This window comes from Taudactylus pleione, unplaced genomic scaffold (assembly GCF_031769625.1).
Source record: "Taudactylus pleione unplaced genomic scaffold, aTauple2 ptg000611l, whole genome shotgun sequence".
Lineage (NCBI taxonomy): Eukaryota > Metazoa > Chordata > Amphibia > Anura > Myobatrachidae > Taudactylus > Taudactylus pleione.
The window spans coordinates 26029-41092 of record NW_028285013.1 but is presented as its reverse complement, the minus strand read 5'-3'; the positions used below and the strand labels follow the sequence as shown (position 1 = coordinate 41092).

General features: G+C 41.5%; 1 long non-coding RNA gene across 1 annotated transcript; it reads left to right on the top strand.

The window, feature by feature from the left end:
* The first annotated feature begins 218 nt into the window (after nucleotides 1–218).
* On the top strand, nucleotides 219–13408 carry LOC148480504 (uncharacterized). The gene is made up of 3 exons (XR_015871974.1): nucleotides 219–310; nucleotides 4883–4917; nucleotides 13210–13408. It is a non-coding gene; the product is annotated as an uncharacterized LOC148480504 (long non-coding RNA).
* Nucleotides 13409–15064: the final 1656 nt, after the last annotated feature.

Sequence of the window (15064 nt, the reverse complement as noted above, 5' to 3'; positions counted from 1 at the left end):
TTAAAAAATGAACGAGTACAAATTACAATAAAAAGTGAAAGGCTCATCAACATCTGTGCGTTCAGAAAGCTCAGCAACAGGAAGAGGTTCATAAGTTTTTGTACAGCTCTGTATCACTGTGTGAAAGGGTAACTATAATGCTGCATGCAGTAATACTCTGCCTCATCTTCTGCACTCACTGTCTTAACTTTGAGACTGAAATCCGATCCTGATCCAGTTCCAGTGAATCGTTCAGGGATCCCAGACTGACGGGTACTTGCCCAGTAGATAAGACGCTTTGGAGGTTGTCCCGGTTTACGTTGGTACCAGTGTAAGTAATCCTTGGAATTTGATTTGCTATAGAGACTAGAATTGGATGTACATGAGATGGTGACTGTACCTCCTGGTAAGACAGAGATGTGTTCTGGGGTCTGAGTCATCACAATGTCTCCATATGAAGCTAGTAACACAAAGGCAACATACAATAAATGGTGACAGTAACAAAAGATATGTCCTAATATATCTACATCAATATTGCACTAGTATATTTATTATATAATGTAACTAATACAAAATATGACTGTACCTTGTATGTAAAGATAACAGAGGCAGAGCAGATATGTCAGACAAATCATCTTTATTTCCCCTGAATGTCACAGACACAGATCAGGGGTCACCAGACAGACTATTTATGTCACATGAAGTCTATAGGGAAATAACATTAGATACTTTGCATGTAATACAGGAAATATGTAAATGATTCACATTATATCTCATCGGATGTCAGTTCTCTATCATGGAGAAGTTGCATATCGATTTAATAAGCTGTTATGAAAATACAATATAATGGGAAGTTATTTCATTTTGAATGGTAGGAAACAGCTTAGGCAAAAGTCGGAGAAACATGTTAGGTGGAAATATTTTGTCAACATATTCTGATGAATACAATGTGAGATCTAACATTGAGGCCATCAAATATATCTGTATATGATATAATAGCCAGTGCTTTATTCCTTTTACACAAAGATGCCGTCTCTCAAAAAATAATATGTTGGTGCTCCCCTGAAGTCACAAGATGATAGACTAAGGCAGGGATGGGGAACCTCAGGCCCAGGGGGCCATATAAGGCCTGCAGATCCATTTGGTCTGGCACTCAGAGCTTTTTACTGCCTCCCTCATCTGGCTAGCAGGGTGCCTATAATTGCACCGGCAGTCAGAATCTATGCAGCAGTGCTGCCTGGAGTATAGTTAGAATGCTTCAGATGGTCACACCGCTGCCCTTACAGCACCCCAGAGCATCCTCAGAATATTCCGGGCATTGCTGTAATCACCGGTGTGTGTGGCCACGCCCCCCATGTGATGTCACACAGATTGAGAGTGACCTGCACCGGGCCCACGAATAATGTTAAATATATCAAAATGGCCCTCAGCAAAAAAAAGGTTCCCCACCCCTGGACTAAGGGGTATATTTATTAAAGTGCAGGTTTATAGAAGTGATGTTGCCCATAGCAACCAATCATCTTCTACATGGAGCTGCCGGCATAAACATGGGAGGTGGTCTCTAGTGTACGTAAAAAATTGCTGTCCTTTTGCCGTGTTATGGGAGGGTCATGAGCGTGTCAGCTGCGTTACCAAATGTAGAAGTCGCAGTCCTATAGGCCATATTCATTTGACACTGCACCTGCAATAGGCTGGTACAAGGGTCAATATTGCATGTGCTAGTGCACTGATTGTGGTGTGTTCAGAACCACAGGTGGAGTTGCGCTGTCCATGGTCATTGAAAGTGCACATCCCAGGCCTTGCACTGTCTGACGCATGCTAGAACACAAGAGGGAGGATGAAACTAGCATTTGCATATTATTGCTGCTGAGACTTCACAAAAAGTCACCGTCATGTCTGCAGTAATGTCCACCTTTGATTTAAGCCCTCATTCTCCAATTTGGAGAACGGTTCCGGTTGCTGCCCCATGCTCCTCCCCCTAAAACCACAGCATGTCAATCATGCTACGGCTAAGGAGGATTTGCGAGCAATCACGCAGATCCAGTTTTGCACATGTACAGAACGGGTCTGGCGCCTGCACAGACTCAGAAACATTGCAGATCGGGTTTGCGTACATCTTTGAATCTGGCCCTTAGTAAAATGCACTTTTTGTTTATGTAAAGCTATGTACCAAGTATAGTAATGCATTTTAACATGTGAATAACAAAAAAGCTAACTAAAAGGAGAAGTAAGTTTTTGTACTGCTCTGTATCACTGTGTGGGGGTTCCGTAATCATTCTGGCAGTAGTAACTGGCTGCATCTCCTTCCTGCGCTCCAGTGACTGTCAGAGAGAAATCATTTCCTGACCCAGTTGCACTGAATCTATCTGGGACCCCGGAGTGACGAGTGGTTGCGTAATAGATGAGGAGTTCTAGAGTTTGTCCTGGTTTATGCTGATACCAATTTACTTCATATTTGGAAATAGCACTGTAATAAGTGCTGGAGCTGGATGTACAAAAGACGGTGAATGTCTCTCCCGGTGACACCAAGATATAACCTGGATTTTGAGTCATTATTATTTCTCCCCTGTAAGCTTGAAAAATAAAAACAATATATATTTAATAACAGACCTTTTATAGCTAATAAAATACTATAGTGGAGCTAAAATACTGTATTATGGGCCTTTGTATACTCCAGTGAGTATAACATAGCAATCTACCTTGCATGTACAGATAAAATAGACAGATAAGATATTGCAGAGGAACCATCTTTATGTCTCTGGGCTGTCACTCACACAGATCTCTGAGCACCAGGACAGACTGTTTATATCACATGAAGTCTATGGGGGAATAACCTCAGAGTCTGTGTATGTAAAGCAGAAAGCATGCAAATGACACAGAACTTACCTTACACCTACTATAAATAATAATGTCCTGTATACAGTCCCCATATCATCACACTACTAGATCCTGTTTGTATTGCAGCCACAATGCTCTTTAGATAAAATTCTATATAATTATCCTTTATGTGATCCTGGTTTGGGTTTAGAATACTAGTGCCTCCCACCCAAGCTAAACAATGCAGCAGTACACTTTGGTAGGCTTGCCTAGGTAAGCCTAAATCCTATGATCTATGGTAGGGTGTCACAAATATACAGTCAGGTGCATAAATATTGGGACATTGACAGAAGTTTCATATTTTGTCCTCTATTCACCACCACAATGGTTTTGAAGTGAAACAAACAAGATGTGCTTTAACTGCAGACTTTCAGATTTAATTTGAGGGTAATTACATCCAAATCAGGTGAACGGTGTAGGAATTACAACGGTTTCTATATGTGCCTCCCACTTTTTAAGGGGCCAAAAGTAATGGGACAAACTAAACAATCCTAAATCTAACTTTTACTTTTTAATACTTTTTGCAAATCCTTTGCAGGCAATTACAGCCTGAAGTCTGGAACGCATAGACATCACCAGACGCTGGGTTTCATCCCTGGTGATGCTCTGCCAGGCCTCTACTGAAAATGTCTTCAGTTGCTGCTTGTTCTTGGGGCATTTTCCCTTCAGTTTTGTCTTCAATAAGTGAATGCATGCTCAATCGGATTCAGGTCAGGGTATTGACTTGGCCATTGCATAACATTTCACTTTTTAGCCTTAAAAAACTCTTTGGTTGCTTTTGCAGTATGCTTCGGGTCATTGTCCATCTGCACTGTGAAGTGCCGTCCAATGAGTTCTGAAGCATTTGACTGAATATGAGCATATAATATTGCCCGAAACACTTCAGAATTCATTCTGCTGCTTTTGTCAGCAGTCACATCATCAATAAATACAAGGGAACCAGTTCCATTAGCAGCCATACATGCCCACGCCATGACACTATCACCACCATGCTTCACTGATGAGGTGGTATGTTTGGGATCAGGAGCAGTTCCTTTCCTTCTCCATACTCTTCTCTTCCCATCACTCTGGTACAAGTTGATCTTTGTCTCATCTGTCCATAGGATGTTGTTCCAGAACTGTAATGGCTTTTTTAGATGTTGTTTGGCAAACTCTAATCTGGTCTTCCTGTTTTTGAGGCTCACAAGTTGTTTACATCTTGTGGTGAACCCTCTATATTCCCTCTTGTGAAGTCTTCTCTTGATTGTTGACTTTGACACATATACACCTACACCCTGGAGAGTGTTCTTGATTTGGCCAACTGTTGTGAAGAGGTTTTTCTTCACCAGGGAAATAATTCTTCTGTCATCCACCACAGTTGTTTTCCGTGGTCTTCTGGGTCTTTTGGTGTTGCTGAGCTCTCCGATGCGTTCTTTCTTTTTAAGAATGTTCCAAACAGTTGATTTGGCCACACCTAATGTTTTTGCTATCTCTCTGATGGGTTTGTTTTGATTTTTCAGCCTAATGATGGCTTGCTTCACTAATAGTGACAGCTCTTTGGATCTCATATTGAGAGTCGACAGCAACTGATTCCAAATGCAAATGTCACACCTAGAATCAACTCCAGACCTTTTACCTGCTTAATTGATAATGAAGTAACGAGGGAATCGCCCACACCTGTCCATGAAATAGCTTTTGAGTTGATAGTCCCATTACTTTTGGCGCCTTAAAAAGTGGGAGGCACATATAGAAACTGTTGTAATTCCTACACCGTTCACCTAATTTGGATGTAATTGCCCTCAAATTAATTCTGAAAGTCTGCAGCTAAAGCACATCTTGTTTGTTTCACTTCAAAGCCATTGTGGTGGTGAATAGAGGCCAAAATATGAAACTTCTGTCAATGTCCCAATATTTATGCACCTGACTGTATATATCCTAAGGGTTACCTAACTCATCTAGTAGTTTTACCAACTCACCTATACAGTATACAGTAGAAACTACATTTATTTCATTGACTCTTACCAATATACTATTCTTCTTTCCTCAGGTCGGAGTAACGGGAATATATTCTCAATCCTCTCGGTAAGTATACACATATACAATTTATACATATGAGGGTTTTGTCTTATTTGTGTTTGAAAATCATAACTTTTTCAACATTTCAATAATACAAACAGTTTTACTTGCACATTACAATACATGTACCAATAGTTTAATTCCCTGAATGTCTCCTTCTAACTGAGTTCCTGGGTAAGTAATTGTAGAGTTCTGCTGTGAGAAGTATAAATCCTTTTGTGAAGGACTCTAAGCTTGGATGTATTAGTTGAATTCCAAAGAATTGAAGATTATGTCTATATATAGTGCAAGGCTTAAGGCCCCCCTTTGCTCCTTATCTTTTAAGTTGCCGCTCTCCAATATTACTGATATCCACTCTTTGACAGTCACCAGGCTGCTATTGATAACCTCAAGTCCTGTATCCCCTGGAAGTATATTATACAGCCTTTCTGAAGTACTGGTAACATTCCATAGAACTATACTTCCTAATAAGGTGTCATTATTCTGTAGAAGCCAGAGAAGGATTTATGGTGGAATAAATCGGTTACCTGTTACCTGACTACTAGGCCAATCCTTGGTGACTTTATTCAATGAATCTACAATAGCGATTACACTGCTCTCCTACTGTTACTTAAATATACTGTTGTTTCTTCTTATAATATTTCTGTGACCCAGTTTTTAGGCAGAGTATCTGGTAGGCTGATAAGTTTGTTCTCCTCTATTATATTTTAGCTTATAAATATATTCACTCCCCCAACTTCTGTGTGTTTCAAGCTGGATGCCCTTAGTGTTATCGCTGCAGGAGCAGCCCCCCACCCCCCTCTTCTTTCCTGCACTGGAGAAAGTAGATTAGATATCCCTTATAATTCCTCCTCCTATCTGCCTCAGCATGCAGGTGAGTCTGGGGTATTAATAGATAGATATTCCACCTATGAACAGTTAATGAAGAGTGGATATTGTTTATGGTAAATAAGTGTGATGCTTGGTGTTGTACTCAGAGCCAAGTGATGCTACAGACTCAGCCTCCGGGCTGACCTTTGTAGTGGGAGCTGACTCTTGGTTCCACTTTTAGCCTTCAGCCTGAACTTAGTGGTAGCCCTGGCTGCGCTCTATCAGGCTGGTTTGACTAGCCTGAAACCCGCCTCCGGCTGAGGGCATCAGCCTCCGCGCAACCAACGCTCCCTGCCAGCAGCTGACATGGCCAAGTCCTGCCTCCTGCACCTCCATCAAAGGGGGAACTTATTACAGCTGCCTCCAGACTTTGTCACTGCAGGGTCCCGCCTCCCGGATCTCTGTCACAGGGGGGGCTTCTGACAGTCTCCTCCGGCACCAAGGCACGAACAATAGCCTCACGCGGGCTCCACCTCTCAACTACCCAGCTGCTGCTGACCTCAGACAGACAGCTCCGGTGAGTACATGGAGAGGAGCACTGGTGAGGAGGACTGCAGACTGGCGCTAGCACCAGACTTTCTCTCTTATATACTCCCTCCACCCCTGCATGAGTGTCTCCTTTCCGCTCACTGCACGAGCCCTTCTTAGGTGGCTCGTGCAGTTTCTAGATGCTTCTGAGGCTCTTAAGCTACTATTGGCCCCTTCTCAAGCAACTCTAAGCCATACCTCCCAACATGACCCTCTCCAGGAGGGACACAATGCTCTGGTCCTGGACTTCCCTGGTAATTTATGATTGGTGGCGGCTCCAGAGGTGGGGCTGCAGTACAGTCCAAAATTCAAATAGGGGAGTCACACCAACTGCCAGTGAGTCCCAGCCAGTGATGTTTGGCAGTGTGTAAAATGACAGTTGGTGTGGCTCCCCTATTTAAATTTTGAACTGCGCTGCAGCCCTACCTCTTCCCAGTGAAGTCCAGGACCAGAGCATTGTGTCCCTCCTGAAGAGGGTCATGTTGGGAGGTATGCTAACCCCTTACCCTGGGTGTAATAATAAAATCTTGCTATGGCTTCTACCTCACAACTGAACAATGTTTAACCACATCTTCATAACAACAATTTTTTTTTAAATGAAGCATTACATATACACAGATTCACTATTTACATCCATATTGCACACTATAACAATAGAATGGGAGTATATATTTATAAATGGATATACGAGGGTTGTTCAAAAAGTAATGCGTGAATGCTCACAACTCAAATTTAATTATAGATACAGATTTGAAAATTTGCAGTAACTTACTTTGAAGTCTTAGTAACAGACTGACTCTACTCAAAAAATTCACCATCTACCCTCAAACATTTTCTCCGCCTCAACCCAAGCTGTGAATCCACTTTGGAAAAATTCCAGTGGTTGGTGTTTGACCCAGGAACGTATGGTGTTTTTAACAACCTCTATGTCTTCAAAATGTTGACCCCGGAGACAGTATTTGAGAGGGCCAAAGAGATGTAAGTCAGAAGGGGCCAAATTAGGACTGTATGGTGGATGTAGCATTATTGTCCACCCCATTTTGGCAATGGCCGCAGATGTTGCCATCGAAGTGTGAGGTCTGGCATTGTCATGGTGTAAGATGACATTTGACAGTGGAATTGTTGACCTTTTTTTGCGGATGGCTTCTTTCAGCTTCTTAAGTGTAATAATGTATTGATCACTGTTGATTGATTGGTTTGGTTCCAAGTAATCAATGAGAATAACACCTTGGCAATCCCAGAAGTATGTGGCCATGGCTTTGTTTATGGATCACTGTGATTTAATTTTTTTTGGCCTAGGTGAACTTGGGTTTTTCCATTGCTTTGATTGGGCCTTTGTTTCTGGGTCATAAAGGAATACCAAGGTCTCATCTCCTGTAATGACATTTTCCAAAAACATCTCAGGGTTGGCTTCAAAGTTGGTCAAAAGGCCATTGCACACTTCCACCCTATGGACCTTATGATCCCTGGTTAATTGCTTTGGAACCCATTTAGCACACACTTTACGATATCCCAAATCATTGAATAGTGCTTTTACAGTGCCATGGCTACATTCCAGTTCATCACTTATATCTCTGATGGTCACACAATGGTCTTTCTGAATCATGGCATTGACTTTATGTCGGTTCTCTGCTGTCACTGCAGTTGATGGTCTGCCACCATGAGGTTTGTTGCACACGGACTATTCTCCCAATTGAAAACACTTCATCCACCTTCTGACATTGCTATAGTCATTTGAACACTCATCATACACTTTTTTCAGTCTTCTGTGGATTTCTGTAGCACTGCAGCCTTCTTTTTCCAGAAATTCAATGACGGCTCTTTGTTTCATCTTGGATTACATGGTATTTCTTGGACTAGCTAAACAAAAATACATATATAGCTAGCAGACATATTAAACTACAAACTGACAAAGTTTCAAATAAATATTGCATATTATTTCAGAGTTATGAGCATTTAGGCATTACTTTTTGAACAACCCTAATATAAAGGTTATTTTCTATTCATAAACATTACCTCCTATATAAGCCGTATATTAACTTTCGCTACATGTATACCACTTACATTGTATAATCTCTCTTTAGCAATGTTACTCACTGAATAACAGAATGTTACCATTTGAACTAGTTACAAAAGTTTATTCTCACATCTGCTTTATTTTGTGTGTTACAGAAGGGGTGGATCCAAATGCCAGTAGGGGCAGGCATTGGCAACAGAAGGGGGTGCGGGCCGCACTGAGGTGTCACCCACTGTTGAGTGACATCAAGGTGCAGACTCCCCCTCAGTGACAGGAGCCAGGTGCTGCACTGTAGTATTAAGCCAGCACTACACACAGGGCAGTCTGCACCTCCGGCACCCGCTTAACAAGTAAGAAGCACGGAACCAAGGGGGTTCTGGCAGGGCCTGCAAAAGAAATCACGGGGCCTGGTACATATATTTTTTTAGGACCCTCCCCATCCCCGGCTCCCGGTTCAGAAGACGCCTGTCTGCGAATGAGTATAACCAATGTGACTGTCATATAGCAGAAGTCTGTCCAGAGGGTGATGGAGAGAGAAAGAGGGTGATGGGAAGAAGCATTGGATGAAAGAGAAAGGGTGACAGGGAGATGGTATCAGGTAGAGGCAGAGCATGACAAACAGAGGGTAATAGGGAGAAACAGAGGGTGATAGGGAGAAGCGTTGGATGACAGGGAAAGGGTGACGGAGAGGGTTATAGGGAGAAACAGAGGGTGACGGAGAAGCAGTAGGTGACAGGGTAAGGGTGGCAGGGAGTGGAAGACGGTGATGGGAAGAGGGTGACAGGGTAAAGGTGAAAGGGAGAGGGTGACAGAGAGGCAGTGGGCAATGGTAGAGGGTGATGGGAAGAGGCAGGTGGGGAAGGGTAGGGGCAGAGGAAAAGTGAAGCCTCTGTCGGAGGGTGTAATGGGGGCTATTTGTGTTGGAAGAGTTTACTGGGACATGAAGGGAAAGTATCAGTGGGGGAGAAAGGAAGAACAATACAAGGAGAGAGAGAGAATAATCGGGACAATACTGTTAGTAAGGAACTTACCTTTCACCCAGTCCTTGTGCACAGGCACTGGCCAACACAACAGGGCCAAGCAAGAGCCCAATGGGTACACAGGCCACCTCTCACCTAGTTTTTGCACCGGGGCCAGTTACTAGAGTGTGACGTAAGGCCCCCAGCAACTGCAGTGTCAGAGAGGAGAAGGTAAGGGGAGGGGAGGAGATGGGAGATGAAAAGAGGGGAGGAGACAAGTGGGGGGAAGGGGTCGGTTTACCTCCTCCTTCTTTTCTAGGGCCCGCTGCTGTTAATGCTGCTACGGGCACCCTCATTACCGCAGGCCCGGATGCAATGCGTCGGCTGGATGTTCCGCCAATGATGCAATGGGACATGCAGTGACAGGGCCTGTACATGCCTGCAGTGCACCCTGCATCATTGCAGCAGCAGAGCAACGAGCAGCAGCTACAGTTAGGTCTGTCTGTGGGCCCCAGAGAACCTTGAAGGCAATTGCGGCTGTGCCCCTAGTCTCCCCCTGTCGCCTGGCCTGGGTTCGGGCTGCGAGGCCATGCTCCCTTCCACATGACCACTCCCCCTGCCTCTTTTGCACAGCATCCCTCTCTGCACCAGGTGACAGTGCGGGAGGGTTGCCACTGGTGGCGGGGCTTAATAATGGGCTGTGGCAGGTGATAAAAGAAAAAAAATGGTTCATTGGGAGGATGTGGTCGGGGCTGGGGCCCCCTCTTCATGTATTATATTGGAGTATATAGGAGGACACTGACTCCTGCAAGATTCGGGTGCATAGTTATTAAAGTATATGTGTGGTATATCCCTCAAAAACACACACATTTTCAGGGAGTACCCCAAAAAATTTTATTTGATATGGTGGTACCGCAGAAGTAATCTCAGATATCTGCCTTGTCTCTCCATTCTGGCCACAAAAGTAGCCACCATAGTGGCTATCACGCTGCTTCCAGCTCTCCACTAGGAAATGTAGTTCCCATTATAGGATGCAATGGGCCATATTCAATGTGGGGTGAAAAGTCCGTTATTGGTGATAATTTATCGCCGATGATGTCATTTTCGCCTTTTTCCAATATCTCTGTATTCAATTTCATTGACTTTTCGCCAGTACGAAAAGTCAATGTAATAAAACTGGCATAATTTTTCGCTTGCATTAGCAGGCGAAAAAAAGTGCATAATTGGGGTTTAGGGGTGCAGGCTTAAATAAAAATAAGCCTGCACCCCTGGGAATGGTTCCTAAAAATAATCTGTGGAAAAAAAGTAAAAAAAAAAAATAGGGACACCCCACGAAAATAATTGAAATTTTGGGGTTTTAAAAAAAAAAAAGGGATCACACTTCTAAATTAGCGGAATGGAGTCCAGAGGGGTTCCCTTATAAGCGGCAGGTGTTTTCTTCATTGCAGGAGTAGCGGCAGGTGCATTTTTACAAAAAAATTTTAAATCATTTAAGGGACTTACAAATATGCTTGCACCCATTTTCAAGTACCCCAAATTTGATGGGCATAGTTATTTTTCCCAAAAGAACCTTCTAAATGCTTTTCTGTATCACCTTCTTCCAAGTCGCATTTATGCACCTGCTGCGGCTATTTAAAAACCCGACTTTCTTCTGCCAGCAAAAATGGGGGTACCCATAGTGATCCCCCATGTCTGGACATCTTTAGGGGGGGACCTAGGATTATTTCCCGAAAATTCCCGTTTTTTTTGCGGATCCAAGTTTTGCTGGTTCCCGATTTCACCTCCTTTGAAATTGAATACGGGGAATATCGGGCATGCGCACGATAATTTTCTGCCTGGAAAACAGGCGAAGGAGGCGAAAAGTCCAGCAGGCGAAAAGTCTGGACTTTTCACCTCAAATTGAATACGGCCAATGTAGCGGTTCCCACCACAGACTTTTATGGCGCTTCCCATAGTTGAAGTCTATAGGGGAAAGTTTGACAGACTGGCTGACCTCTCAGAGCCAATCAGAAGGCAGCTCTTATTGAGGCACTTGCTGATTGGCTGCCAGTTTCTGTAATGACAGGGAAAGTGTATGTGTTAACACATACACTTCCTCCTGTATGACTTGGATCGGATATTTGTTATTTGCTTTAACCCTGTGGATGCCTACTTGGAGTGAGGAGGACGTGATCTACAGTAGGAATAGGTAAGTATGGATTTTTTTTACAAGTGTCCTGGATGCTACATGAAATTATGGGGAACGTGAATGGCTACAGAGATTATAGGTGTGTATGTGTGAGTGTGAATGTGAGAATGAATGTATGTTTTAATAAAATTATACTTTCACAGTGTGTGAGTCTTGTGGTTTTTATTAATATTTATTTTGGAGGTAAACTAGAGATACCAGCAAACCCTTAATGCTGGTACTTGTGGTTCTCTGAGTACCAGCATGTATGGGATGCTTGCCTCTAGTTCACCAGTAAAAGACAATATTTATCATTGCTTTGGCCAGGGGACCCAGTGAAAGGTTGTGGCATTACACCCCTGCTAGAAATAGTTCAGAGCTGGTTGCAAAGAATTTGGCTGACCTCTACTCATTATGTCCCCCATATTTCCACAACTAGGACTGGCTCACTGAGCCTTGTGCTGGTTGGTAAAAATACGCAAGGCCAGATTATAGGCAGGGCAATAGTGGTGGTCATCCCGGGGCCCCCACACATAGGGGGCCTCACTCACCATCCTTCCTTTTTCTTCTATCCTTTTACGGACCCACCTGCCATGACCTGGATTAAGCCCCACCCTCCTGGCATTTTGATCCACCCCCTCTTCAAAGATCCACGGTCACACTCTTATCATTCAATATTGTCAGCCACTGGGGTGTCATCCACGACTTCTAAAAGGGAGTACAAACATAGAGCACAAAAAAGGGGACACTCGCCAGATTTAGAAATTCACTAAAATTCTTAATTTATGTCATACTTATCACAAGCAGGGCTTAATGGTATCTCAACTTTTCAGTCCACATAAAATCATCCTCAGGAGGCACAACAGCACAACCAAAAATTGTCTATTGAATAACTTATTTTTTCTGTGTGCCGCATATTATGCGGTAGTGGTTTTTTGGCGCCATTTATTGTTTACTTCTTGATCGGTGAGGGAAAAGTAGGGGGAATATGGGGTCGCACCAAAAAAGTGCATTTATAAGACCACCCTATTTCGGATATCATATTGATATTCAAATCATATCAATAATTATACTGGGGAACAAAAAAATATATTTTTTTTTCTTACCAAGGATTTAAGATCAGTTTGAGAGTGCTCGCAGGTCCTATTTTCGCATTAGATCTTCACTATAACTGAATTGGCTCCAGTTTTCAAATTAATGAAAAATTCTAAAATTATATTATTTTCTCCATTTTAAGTATCTTACTAGTCTAGACCTGCTTTACTTAACAGAATCTACTTAGTTTTGCTTTTATAACAACTACCTTCTTTCAACAAGAATTTGTTTTATTTGTGATAACGTAGCTAATAGTCACGTTTGAGACACATAACACATTCAAATCTCCTCACTAAAGCTGTGAGGAGGCAGTGCATTGCCTCTCCATATCAAACTGGGTTTAATGAAACAATTTGTAAAAGCATTGGACAAGTCAGGCGATTGTTCACGTATATTTGTTGAACATTTCCTTCTCTTAGTATTGAAAAATTAAAAGCAGGAATTTTTGACAGGCCACAGATACGGAAACTGGTGAAGGATCCAAATTTTACCACATCTATGACTGAAACCGAATCTAAAGCATGGCTGAGTTATGTCTCTGTCATTCAAAAATGTTTAGGTAATCACAAGGCAGACAACTATCATGAATTAGTCCACAACATGCTAAAATGTTTTTAGAAAGTAGGTGCCAACATGAGTATTAAAGTACATTTTTTGTACAGCCATTTAGATCACTTCCCGTCCAATTTAGGAGATTTAAGCGAAGACCAGGGTGAATGGTTCCACAAGGATATTCAGGTAATGGAAGAAAGAAATCAAGGAAGGTGGGATCATCACATGATGGCCGATTACTGTTGGAGTCTGCAGAGGGACTGCGAGCTACAAGAATACAAAAGAAAATCCTACAAAAAACAGTTCTCAAAGCTTCCTAACACTTATGTGCACAATTATCCTGTCTTTTTATAACATTTTACTAATCAAATTTAATCAGAATAAAAAAATATATCTTTTTAACTATTTTTAACATTGTTTAATTTAATTTTTCATAAATATTAAAGACTCAAAAACTAGAGGCAATTGAAAAATAAACATGGCATATTAATTTTCAGGAGCACAAATTAATCAAAATCGACTCTTAAATCCCTGGCAACAGATTGACTGTTCCCCAATGTTATTATTATAGGGGTGTTACTCCAGGACAAATCAAAAACCACATCACAAGAAAAGAGAAGCAAAGAATCCCATACGAGTGCACATTGTCTTGCAATATAGTCCAATTAAAACTAAACCTTTATTATTACATCAAAAGCCACTACAGTGGTTACTTAAAAACACAACAAAATAAAGAAAGATCAAAATACACAAAAATAAATCTTATTAAAATAATCTAAAATCTACAGTATGCTCAGTCTAATGTTATTTATTTATACACATAATAGTGTGTGTGTGTGTGTCAAATTATATATTATTATTATTTATATAGCACACACATATTCCACAGCACTTTACAGAGAACATCTGGCCATTCACATCATTCCCTGCTCCAGTGGAGCTTACAGTCTGTATTCCCTATCACATGTACATACTAGGGTTAATTTTTGTTGGGAGCCAATTAACTTACCAGTATATTTTAGGAGTGTGGGAGGAAACCCACGCAAGCACAGGGAGAATATACAAACTCTGCACAGTGGTGGGAATCAAACCCACGACCTCAGTGCTGTGAGGCAGTAACGCTAACCATTACACCATCTGTGCTGCCAATAAATAGAATCTAAAGTAATGTACCCACTATTAATTATAATATATAACAATCTCTAATAATAGTCTAATTCTACCGTGAATTGTGTGGTGAATTAGATGCCTATAGAGTATTTATTAAGATCATTTTCTGTCAGATCTTTATTAAATAGTTTGGTATTGCTCAGTGTAATCCATTGGGACCTATATCACTCCAATATTAAAGTAATATGCTCTTCAAACCTTATACACTAACAATCCGACCACATGGAGATATACTTAACAAAATCTATCCAATATATAAGGACTTGTAAGTGTCCCAGTTAGGAGGTCTACTAAGGAGATTTATGATTGTGGAATATTAAGCAGCAGGTGATACAATTTACCAAATCTATTTACTGGGAATCTGGACTGTGATGCTATACAGCCAAATCCAAGGAACCTGTCTGAAACAGTTCTTTTTATGAAAGACTGATTGAAGATTCATAAAGCAATATACCATATACTAAATAACTAAAAGTGGAAAGAGTTCTATCAATGAGTCATTGAAGTGACTGTGAATTCCCATTTTTTAGGACACAAATAAGGCCTTATTACTGTGTCCATGTTACACGGTTCCAAGGTTTAATTTTTAAATATGAATTTTTATTAGCTTGTCAATTATTAGGAGCTGTGTATCAGCTATGACTAAGATAATGTAGAATAATTAATATATGTGTATTATACAATTGTTTTAGAGTAACTTTTTACATATATTGATCTGACAAGAGGTTTTGGGGTATATTTACTAAACTGTGAGTTTTTAGAAGTGGAGATGTTGCCAATGGCAACCAATCTAAC